Below are 12,424 nucleotides of genomic sequence, written 5' to 3' on the forward strand. Positions count from 1 at the left end.
ACCATAATGGACATGATTGAGTGGTGATAAACTACATTTTGTAATTGTATGCCTTGTTCCCAACCTGGATACCCATTATCTGGGTACCCTTTTAAAAAATTAAATACCTATCTATTCTCTAATTCTGAAATAAATGAAAATACTTAAGAAAATAACTCTGGGTACCCATCTTCCTGGAAATTTCAGGCTGAGTCCTTCTTAGAGAATGAACCATACATGACTTTTAAAAGAGGAACTTATGACAATATTAATGACTTGCCAATTATTAAGGCTACAGAGCAATAGACTTAATGCTGTTTCTGTTGACCATTTATTAACCAACCATTCTGCCCATGGCTTTAAGAAAAGAAATAGCTCATAATGCTTGCTTGCCTATTAGAACATCTTGTCCTCTTTTTAATTTTATTTTTATTTCTTGAGCTTGGGGTTATACTGTCTTCCACTTGCTAGCACTGATCCTAGTTTCTTTAAGTGGACAATAACAGATGTGGTATGTGCTCTTGATATCAAAATCACAATATTCCAGTAGAGAGCACTGCTGCCGTTCAGTTTCTCTAGGGTGATCTATATACACTTGGCCAAGTCCAAGGCACATGTTTATAAATACTACTCAGGATGTATTTTTGACAGCTTATATTTCCAGAGAACTTCATCATTTTCAGGTGTGAAAGGCAGGCTTGACCTTCATTTGGTTCCATTTGGAGCAGTTTGTTTTCAAACACTGTCCAGAGTTAATGAGGAAAATATTGAAATCTAGGTTCAAAACATGGAAAAGTAATTTGCTATGATAATTGATGGTACACTTCTATATGTCTCTGCTGAATAAGTTCTTGCATTGGATAATGCCCACCCTCTTGGTTTTCAGTAATAGCAGAAGCAACAACTAAACAAATTAGCCAATGATCAGAGACAAGTTTATTACTTTCCTCACCAATGGCTAACTAAGATGAGCACAAAACTAAAAGTAAAGCAATAATGATAATAATACAAAACTTGCCTCTCAGTCTCCACTGGCCTCCCTTAAATCCTGCCAAAATAATAATAAAATATTCCTATCTAAACTAAGAATCTTGCTTTGGGAAATGATTGCCCAGAATATTCTATTTTGTCATCAGCAAGGACACTGGCTGCCAATATAAACGTCAGCAGTTTTCTGAAACAGTTACAGAATACTCACTATCCCTTATTGGAATATCATGGTTAGATACTTGTAAGTATATAAAGTATGTAAGGGCGAAGTTTGTATTAAATACTAGAGACAAAATAATAGATTGGTTGCCATCTGGCAAATAAATTATCTTCCCAGATCTATTATTGACTCAGAATAAGTGCCTTAATCCATATCTCCATTTTCTAGGCAACCCAGTGTCAATTAACAACACCTAGTATATTGGAGACTTGCTTTGAAGGAAGAACAACAAGAGAGTTAATAATGTTTTTTATAAAGAGGATCTTCATAAAAAACACATATGATCACAATTGGCAAGACTTCAGTGATAACCCTGTAGTCAGTGGCTTACCTTACTCTCTCCACAGAAATTGAACAGAGCTGCTAGCAAGGAGTTACATGACTAGCATAAGTATACTTGAGCATTGCTCTAACCTTCATTTCCTGTCTCCTCCTACTCATCTTAAGGAGAGATTTTAATTAAAAAATAAAGTCCCCCAAAAATAGGCAACAGAAAAGTGGAAAAATTAAGGATCTGAATCATCTATAGATGCAATAACCAGGCACTTAGAAGAGTGAGTTGGTTTTCCTTCATCACTAGGAAAATCTGTAACAGATGGAGGAGTGTTTTTATGGTTGTCAAATAACTTTAAACATCAATCATTAATATATTGAGTTATTTGTAAACACTCTCCTCTGATTTTTTAAGTTGGGAGTTTGTTTTTAATTTTCAGACTTCAAATAAATTGATTAATGTGAAATTTTTTGCCATTACAGGTTTAAATATATATATATTTAACACAATCCCCATTAAAGTGATGAGTACATGAAGACAGTTGATTGTTAACTCTATTTGAAAATATGACTGTAACTAGATTGAATTCCCTCTGAAGGAATGCCTTCTTCATCTCTTCATCCCAATGTCTACCATATACCTGATATTTAGTGGGTTTTCCAAACCAAAGAAAAATATAAATGTGAGGTAAATATTTTTTCAGAACTGCTTCTTCTGAGCTGATGATAGTCCAGAAATAAAAAGAAGTACTAAAAAAATCAGATTGGGAAAAGTTAAAAACTATTCAATAATTATATTTAATTTTCTACCATTTATGATATATAATTATATTTTCTGCAAATATATTTAGAATATCTCTGGAAATATACACAATAAACTGTTAGTATTAATGCTTCCAGGGAGAGAACTGGGGGACTAGAGGTAGAAAGGAGACTTGTTTTTACAGTATATTTTTTGTACTTTTTGAATTTTCTCTCATGTGTATATAATCCCATTTTTTCAATTTGTTCTTTAAAAATCACCATTTACTGGGGCTCCTGAGTGGCTCAGTTGGTTAAGCGATTGCCTTCAGCTCAGGTCATGGTCCCAGGGTCCTGGGATCGAGCCCCCCATCAGGCTCCCTGCTCTGCGGAAAGGCTGCTTCTCCCTCTCCCACTCCCCCTCCTTGTGTTCCCTCTCTCGCTGTCTCTCTGTCTCTCTCTCTCTGTCAATTAAATAAATAAATAAAATCTTAATAAATAAATAAATAAGTAAAAATTAAAATCACCATTTTACTGCATTTACTTACATCACTGACTAGACAGTAAACCTAAATAAATTCTGCCTCTCCATTCTATGACTTTTTGGTTAGACCCTTTTTTAAACATTTATGTTTAGGGAGGTCTTAAGTGTGTTATTAAATAGAGATGATTCTATTCTATTAGCCTTATGCTATAGAAAAAAATAATAAGGTAGTGACTATAATTATTTAAGCATGAATTAGCAAAAGGATAGAATTAGGCTGGTGGCAGCAGCAAAAAAAAAGATGAATGAGAGAAGCAAATTGTGGGGCCATTTTAAAATCGGCAGACCCCATGAACCTCTGAATTCTGATCTCCTAAAGCCTTCATTATTCTCTTGTGGCCTGAAAAAGTACATTATCTCTAGGGGTTTGAATCTCACAGGAGGGAACACAGATACCCAAATCTAACTAAAGACCTCAATCGTGTGAAGAAAACTTTACTCATAAAACTTGCAAATGTACCATTCAATGAGAATTTTCTCTCCTGCTGGCTATATATGACTTATTTTTTAGACTGGAAAATTTCAAAGATATAAAAAGATAAGATGTATAATGAGCCTCGGTGTACTATCACCACTTCCCCTCTCGCAGGATTTTGAAGCAATCCCAGGCTTCATTTTGTCTTCAAATAGTTCTATTTATATCACTAAGTCCTAAGAATTCTTTTTAAAATAAAATTTAACCAATAAAGATTTCATATATGAAAAATTAACAATTGTTTCTTAACATCATGAAATTTCCAATGTCATTTTCCCTATTGTCTTAGAATGTTTTGTCTTATACATTACTTAGAAACGTTTTGTCTTAGAATGTTTGTTTTTGTTTGAATCAGAATCCACATGTGATCAATACATTGCAATGGATTTAGATACGCCCTCTCAGACTTCTTAAGTCTATAGGTTTCCCTCTCCTTCTCTCTTCCTTTTATTTTCCTTGGAAATTATTTGTTGTTGTCATTGTTGGATAAAACAGTTTCCCTGTTTTATAGTTTCCCATAGAAAATATCCCTCTAGGATTACAATCAAATTACTGCTATAAAGAATCACTTAGAATAGTTACTTACTAAATGGTTATGCCTCTAACTTGATTCAGAGTTAGATTCACTTGTCTTTTTCTTAATTTCTATTTTTGGGAATTGATTTTTAATTTATTTTCTTATTTTATAATTATGTAAAACATACATGAGTCTAAAATCAAAACTATAAAATAAGGTATATTCAAAGATCAATTTCTACCCCTTTCCCCATTCTACTCCCTCCCCCATTAGTAATCCATTTTGTTTAATTTTATAGTTTATCCTCCTGTTTTTTTATTTTATTTTATTTTATTTTTTAAAGATTTTATTTATTTATTTGACAGAGAGAGACACAGTGAGAGAGGGAACACAAGCAGGGGCAGTGGGAGAGGGAGAAAGAAGCAGGCCTCCCATGGAACAGGGAGCCCGATGATGCTGGGCTCAATCCCAGGACCCCAGGATCATGACCTGAGCCGAAGGCAGACACTTAACAACTGAGCCACCCAGGCGCCCTATCCTCCTGTTTTTTTAAAGCAAATTTATGTATACATTAGATAAAGATAGATGATAGATGGTAGATGATAGATAGATAGATAGATAGATAGATAGATAGATAGATGATAGATAGATAGATAATAGATGATAGATAGATATAGATAGAAACATACTTAGATAAATGGAATTTCACTATCCATGATTTTATCCACCTTGCTTTTTAAAAAGCATATCCTGGAGATCACTCTGTAATAGTACAGAGAAATAGTGTTACCTCCCTTTTGGAACTGGAATCATCCCATCATGTGGATAGACAATGGTTCATTAGACTAGTCCTCATTGATGGACATTGTGTTGTTTGCCTCTATTCCTCTTTTCAAAGTGTTAACTCCTTGTGCTCATAAGGAATGCAGAGGGTTCAGGGCCCCACCACGTTACCACAAAGACCGGATGGCAGTTCTTTTGACTCCTGTCATTCCTTCTTAGAGGCCCTCCATTTCTCAGCTTTCTCCTTCTTCTGAGAGAGGCCTTTATGTCCTCTCTTTTCTCCTACCTTGCCTATTTTCCCGCATCATCTTCACCTCCACTTGGTGGGTGGGGGGAGGGGGACACAACTGTACTCTGCAACATTCTCAAGAATCTCATCTTTTTGTCTCCTTTCTCTCTTGGTGGAAGGTTGAAGGAGGTCTTTATTTTTCTTCAGAAACCTTATTATTTTGATAAAACAAGTGGGTTGTGGGCAGCATCACCAGAAAGAAAACCTCCTCAAAAAATGAAACTCATGTCCAGGACTTCCTGGTTTCTGAGAACATAAATCATTAAGCATTCTCATGTCAAACATTTCTAACCACAGCTCCCCAACACACTATGCAGTGTGATCTTCTCTCATGATGCTGGGCAGGAACAACGAGCTGCAGCTCCCAGTCAGCACCGCACTCCCAGGGGTGAACAACAGATACACTTACAGCCATTCTGTACGCATGCAACCCATTCTGTTTTTCACTCTAGTACAGTATTCAGTAAATTACATGAGAACTTCAACACTATTATAAAATAGGCTGTGTGTAAGAGGATTTTGCCCAACTATACGCTAATGTACATGTTCTGAGCACGTTTAAGGTAGGCTAGGCTAAGCTATAAAGTTGGGTAGGTTGGGTGTATTGAATTCATTTTTGACTTAAGATATTCTCAACTTATGATGGTTTTAGCAGGACATAACCCCATCTTAAGTCAAGAGAGATCTGTATTGTTGGGAGCAGCTTACCTCAGTCTGTTCACAGGGCCTGGGGGTCTTCCCTTGATTCTCACTCTTGTTAGAATCTATTCACATGCAAGACAAGAAAGCAAGGCTGTTGAGAATCCAAAAAACAGGACATGGTGGCTGAGCTATCACGCCAGGCCCATGTCTCAGTGAACAAAATAAAGGTAAGTCTATAGAAGGAGACTGAGGTGTGGCTTCTACATCAGAGGTGATGTGACTTGGAAATAAATACTCAGGAGAATGACTTACAGTATTGAGCTGGTATTTGTTCCTCTTTAATCTTCCATCATCTCCTCCTCTCAGATGGCTCAACCTAAATCCAGGGGGATTAGGAAGGGGCAAAATAAGAACATAAATAGGCCACAGTGAAGGTGAGGCACAGACCAAGCCCTCACTCACCTCTTTCCCTCTATTGCTAGTGTTCCTAAGTTATTTTTATATTATTATGAGTCACTCTTTATATATACATATATGAAGAGTACAAAGGAGTATAGAGTGAAAAGTAAAACTATTCTCCTGCCCCCACCCCACAGCCTACACAGGTTCAACTCCCCAGAGAAAACTATTAAGGGAAAAACTCCCCATTCCTGATTTTTCCTTCTATGTGGGGATGTGTCAGTCCTGGTCTCTCTCCATTCCACCATGAAATTTGTTTTTTAAATGGCTTAATCTGAGTGGTCAATTTGAGAAAGAGAAACTGGGGGCTGGAGCTTCTGGGGGAAACTGTGCTCTGCTGCTCATCCAGATGTGGGCTCTGCCTGCATGGAGGAAGGGCTACCTTGGTCCAGGACTTTTATCACTGCATGGATCAAGTTCCTCCTCCTGACATGCATTAAACGAGGCTTTTAGCTCTCACAGCCATCATATACTCCAGCTTAGCCTTTATGAATAATAAAGTAGCATTGGAATCTCCCATCAACCCTACTCCTAGCCTTATTCCCCAATTTGTTCAGAAACTGGTTGGGAAAGAGGAGTTCCATTGGTTAGTTCTCTTCAGAGGCTCCAACACCACTTACTTATGATTCTACTATTCATAATCTTGTAATATTAAAAAACTGTATCTTCTATTTCTCTATCCCCCCACTTCAGATAGTATTTCTCAACTCCCCAATTTATAAAATGAAAAATCAGTTCCCTACATTCGTGCTCCAACTTTCCTTCTACATCTTCTTCCAGCTTATCAGCTCTACATTTAATGTGTACACTATTGAAGTTTATGGTATTTTTACTTTATGTGGATTTACATACATGTACATACATACAATTATAATTCAATGTTCTAAACTTTGTCTAAAAGCCAAATTATGAAAACTAAAAAACAATTATAAATATTTAAAACATGATTAAGGAAATGTTATTCTCAGCAGAACAAATGAAAGAATGAAACAGAAGCTTATGTCAATAAACATGTGCTGCTTGAAGGAAACTTTTCCAATGTCGAGATCAAATGAATATTCTTTTCTTATATTACATCAATCATTATCATGCCACATTTTTTGTTTGCTTCATATTTAGACAATGAGTTTTATACAGTTTTTTACAGTTGTAAAATTTCCAGGCCAAATTACTCTTGTCCTTGGAGAAACACAAATTCTTATCTAAATCCTAGAGCTCCCCATTGAATGATCTAGGACCAGACAGTTGTTCTTGAAGACACCGAGGACTATGCCCTCTGCCCCAATCTACTTTCTCCACCTCTCTCACATCCTAGTAAAGTTATTTATAGATACCATGACCTACATCCAGGAATGAAGAGGCAATGACCCAGGCAATCACTCTCTTCATAAAATCATAGAGTGAAAGGCATCTTAGATATCCACTTGTCCAAAGTCTCCATTTTATAGTTGAGTAAGTTGGAACCCAGAAAATTTGGTTGATGTTTTATGCCCAACTTACAGAGCAAGGTATATTAGCCTACGCTGACCTGTTGCAATAGTATAACAAAGAGGTAAAATCCTAAAAAGCATTGGCTCCCTCAGTGTTCTGTTTTTGCCTGTAGGTCAGCTCTAGGTGAGAGCTAGATGTATTAGCACAGATGAGGAGATTGTCTCACTATTTGGGAAGCTCTAGATGGGGAGGAGGACAAGAGTGGAAAAGTACTAAACACTGAGCCAGAGTGTAGAAAAGGGTCTTGAAGTCCCCTTGAGAAGGAGGCCTCCGAATGGAGGCATTTGGACCAGGAATGTCGATACGTGCAACAGCACAACTGGCCTGTGGGGGAACTGAGTGTCTGAAACACCCTCCAGACTGCACCACTGGTGGCAAGGGCAGCTTTCCCCAAGAGGTCTACCAGATAAAGCCTTTCTAATTGCCTGTGATTGGGCTTGAAAGATCGATCACACATAGGATTTGGGTCTGGAGCCAGACTCCTCAATTACATATGCTAACAGCACTTTTTCATGTCCTTAGACATGTTTACAAAAGGTCTCTAACTCCCTAGGTATGACTACTGCTTAATGTGTATTTTGATTATCGCAGTTAACAATAGTCAGAATAAAGCTAATTATCGCCAAATTTTCTCCAGTGTGAAGATACGAAAGATGATATAATTGGACATTATTATGTATTATTATGAGTGCTTTTCTGTGTTCAAATACAGAGCTGGGCACATTGCAAAATCTCAATAAATACATGCATATTTTCTCTTTTCTTGTTTTAGTTACTCTAAAGATCTAAATATAAGCAATAGTCCATTATATTTTCATTTCCTGCACTATATGGCCTTTAAATTTGCTTTCTAATCTTATTATTCCGTTCATTGTATATGGTTTTAATTATAATCTCACATCTTTCTTAGTAGAAATAATCTTGGTAGAAATAAAGAAGACATTAAAGATAATGTTGATTGGTATGTAAAAAGTTGTGGATACTGCCTAAGGAGATTGCATCCTAAGAAAAGATACCCGATAGTATATAGAACCACCCTTCCCTATTCTTGCCTCTAGACCCCACCTGCTTCCCTGCCTCAACACAGCCCCTAAATCAGGACAGGAAAATCTGGAGAAAAAAGAGGTGGGAAAGAGAAGAAATTCACAGCCTAAAACAAGCCAAAGCATGTCCCCACCCATTTCATAGGACTTTTCAAAACTTGCTAAAGTAAATTTAGCTCTGTAAATGTTTATTTTTAAAGGTTGGATATTAAGTATGGAAGGGAAATTGAACTGCAGAGCAAGATGGAAGTGTTGTGTGAAATTTTGGTAATTGTTCCCATTAACTGAAAAAATATTTGCTTAGGATTTCTTTGCACTACCGCCCTTTGGTTAGCCAAGGGAACTGGAATGTGCTGGCCAGGGGAGCTCCACTGCCATTTTACCTACCACGTTTTCAAAGCTGGAACATCTCCAGCTATGCCTTCCTATATTATATAGTATATTGTTATACCTCCCTCAGTTTGAATAAATAACATGCAGAATGTTAACAGATTGAATTAAAATGGAACTACACTACAAAAGAGAGAGTAATCATTAAGCCTCATCTTCCTGCTTCTTCCAGCTCTGCCTCAGGCTTGGAACACTTTTTTTTCCTGAGTTTTAAAAAACTTTATTATGATTTTATTTATATGACATACAGTAAAATTAATTTCTCAGTTGATGTACTGTCCTACAAAGTTTGAGGTGTTTTTGTTTGTTTCTTTTTGGCTTGGGTTCCTTTGTTGGTTTAAGACAATTCATAAGCATTATTAAAAGTAAGCCTCTAGTATTTCCTTTCCTTGTATTTTTTTTAAGGATTTATTTATTTGAGAGAGAGAGAGAGCAGGGGGCAGGGCAGAGGGAGAGACAGAATCTCAAGCAGACTCCCCACTGAGCACAGAGCTCTACGCTGGCTAGATCTCAGGAGCCTGAGATCATGACCTGAGCCAAAATCAAGAGTTGGACGCTTAACCAACTGAGCCACCCAGGTGCCACCCAGGTGCCCCATCCTTGTATTTTTTTTTTTTTTTATAACTGATTTATGAGTCTTCCCCACTACCTTGCTCTTTTTTTCTCTGCCTACTCCCTTCACAATTTTTTGGTCTTTTTTTTTTTTTTTTAAAGATTTTATTTATTTATTTGACAGAGAGAGAGAGAGAGCACAAGTAGGCAGAGCAGCAGGCAGAGGGAGAGGGAGAAGCAGGATCCCCGCCGAGTGGGAAGCCTGACATGGGGCTCGATCCCAGGACCCTGGGATCATGACCTGAGCCGAAGGCAGACGCTTAACTGACTGAGCCACCCAGGCACCCCTTTTGGTCTTTCTTCTACCTCGCTCAGTCTGTTTCTATATGCAGCTAGGCAACATGATATACACACTGTAAAATACAGTTGTCCTGACTTGCTGTTTTCTACCTTTATGTCTGGCCAGAGAGTAAAAATCTGGAAGTGTATATTTCCCATCTTCGGGGGGGAAAAATGCATGCTGTACTAATTGGCCTAAATTGTTAAAATCCAAGTTCAGTTGGCCTATGTTATGACTTTAATCACAGGTTCTTTTGAATAGAGCCAAACCCCAGCTGCGCAAACCAAACATCTTTTAGGCTGGAAATAAGCAGTGCTATTGCCTCGATCCCCATTGCTCTTCTGGCCCAGATCAGCAGATCTCACCTGGCCCACTGCCAGCCCTGCCCTTCTCAGCCCTGGTCAGAGTATCACACCTTTGGTGCAAGGCAGGAGCTACAGATTGAATAAGGAAATAAAGGCAAAGGCATTATCTCCAGGACTCTATCAACCAGAAACACTATCAGTCCCTGGTTTCCTTCTGGCCACTCTTTGAGACCACCAGGAGTATAGTGACTGCTTCAGCCTCCTTTATTCATGAATAGCAGTAAAATTAACCTAAATGATGTTTGGGTGAATTCTCCACCTCATGTATTAAATTTACTAAGAAGGACCACATATATACATGAAATCAATACCTTCCCATCATTTACCCACAATTAAATTACTCAATATTTCAGAATTGTTATATATTAAGATTAACTGTGATCTTTTCCAAAGAAAATCTACCAAACATAGTCATAAGCAGTGAGTCAGTCTCATCCCAGAAATCACTCAGAAGTGGTATAGGAGCAAAGATAATGAGGATGTTTTCATGGAAATATGCCAAAAACAAGAGATAGAATAAGAAACCACTGCAGACTATTTTATGTCTAAATATAAACAATAAGAGCTATATTATAAATCATAGACAAGAAAAAACTTGAATGAGTGCTACTGCATATTATCCATCTCAGTAGAACAACTTGCTAAGATTTGGGGAGAAATGATGCCTTACTCTTCTACTAATAAAGAGGAAGAAGTTTGGATTTTCACACAGGAAAAAAATTTGTCCATATATGTATGTGACATTGAGTAGCGAGGAAGATAGAAAGTGTCAATCCTGTATTAAGCATCCCACGAAGATGAGGTTCACAAAGCTTTGGACTCTACGCTTCTTCTTAATATGGGAACTCTGTTTTCCATTTGGAATGGCAATCAGAACACTTGTTATCCCACCAAGAATAATTGCCTTAGTCACAATGAGACACTTAACAAAGAAAGGAAACAGCATCCAGTCTCAGGTTTCAAAATCAAATCAAAGCAATGAGATGAATAGGGCAGCGATTTCTGCCACTTTTGTTCCCTGATACATCCCAAGTACTTATAATGATTCCTGACATCTAGTAGGTGGCCAATAAATATTTACTGAGTGAATTATATATGCAAAAATGAATAAGCAATAATTCAACATTATTCACACTGAAGGATAAACTGTTTCTTGTTGTGTATAACCATCAGACATTTTGCAAAATGTTTTGCAAGTATAGCAGCCTCCTTTACTTGCTGTTCAGCTACCAAATATTAAAGCTGAAATGAATTTAAAGCAAAAGCATAAGCATAGTTTTTTTTAATTCAACAAATAAGTATTGTGGTCCTACTATGTGCAGAGCATTGGAATAGAGTAAGAGCTGCTACATGAAAAGCGAATCACAATAGAAGTATGAAACAAAACAGGAGTGAAACACACAAAAGAGGATGAGCAGAGTGGATAGCATCCGAAAAAGCATGACTCTTGTTTTAATCATCTGAGCCTTAATAAGTAGTAACCAAAATCTCATATCAAAAATCCACCCTTTTGCCCTTAATGTCTCTTCTACATGATTATATAGATTGTATCAGTCAGAATTTGGTCAAGAAAACAGAAACCACTCTAGGTGTTTCAAGCAGTAAGGGGAATTTAATATGGAGGGGCGCCTAGGTGGATCAGTTGGTTAAGTGTCTGCCTTCAGCTCAGGTCATGGTCCCAGGATCCTGGGATCAAGCCCTGAGTTGGGCTCCCTGCTCGGCGGGGAGCCTGCTTCTCTCTCTGCCTGCTGCTCACTCTGCTTGTGCTCTCACCCTCTCAAATAAATAAATAAAATCTTTTAAAAGAAAAAAAAAGGAATTTAATATGGAGAATCAGAGCTCTTACACAAAAGCACTGGAAGGATGAGGAGAATAAAGGTCAGGGAGGCTCCTCAGAACATTCAGAAATCAGGAAGTTCAAGATTCAGAAGAAACCTCTGCCAATGATCTCAGATTTCCACAGCACCAGAATGAGTGATTTCCAGAAGAGTACTTAGAAACTTCTGGCAAAACCTCATGACTGCCCATTGCTAGAGCTTACATACTAGTCCACAGTAGCTGAGTCAGTGATAGCTTCTACTTCTCTTTTTTTCTTTCTGTTATGTTCTAAATCTCAAGGAGTGCTTCCCATTTCTGGAACCTATACTAGAAGCCTGATGGCAAAGCAGCTCGCTAAAAGTAGTTTCCAGGCCTCCAAACCTTACAATATGGAATATGGGGTGAGGGAGGGGGTGTGGGCGGGGGCAGAATATTGTGGAGTTGGAATGTTGCTTAGATCCCAACAGAAAATCCAGCACAGAGATTTAAGTTGAGACTATAGCCAAGTGTAAA

General features: G+C 37.6%; 1 long non-coding RNA gene across 1 annotated transcript in view; it reads right to left on the reverse strand.

Moving 5' to 3' along the window:
• Positions 1–4,496: 4,496 nt before the first annotated feature.
• Positions 4,497–12,424, reverse strand: part of LOC116637488 — a 78,930-nt gene continuing 71,002 nt past the window's right edge. The window contains exons 4-5 of the long non-coding RNA XR_004300492.1: positions 5,766–5,829; positions 4,497–5,575 (exon numbers count right to left, since the gene is read on the reverse strand). This is a non-coding gene — a long non-coding RNA (uncharacterized LOC116637488). The remainder of the gene's footprint in view (positions 5,576–5,765; positions 5,830–12,424) is intronic.

The sequence above is a fragment of the Phoca vitulina genome, unplaced genomic scaffold, assembly GCF_004348235.1.
Source record: "Phoca vitulina isolate PV1807 unplaced genomic scaffold, GSC_HSeal_1.0 scaffold14, whole genome shotgun sequence".
NCBI lineage: Eukaryota > Metazoa > Chordata > Mammalia > Carnivora > Phocidae > Phoca > Phoca vitulina.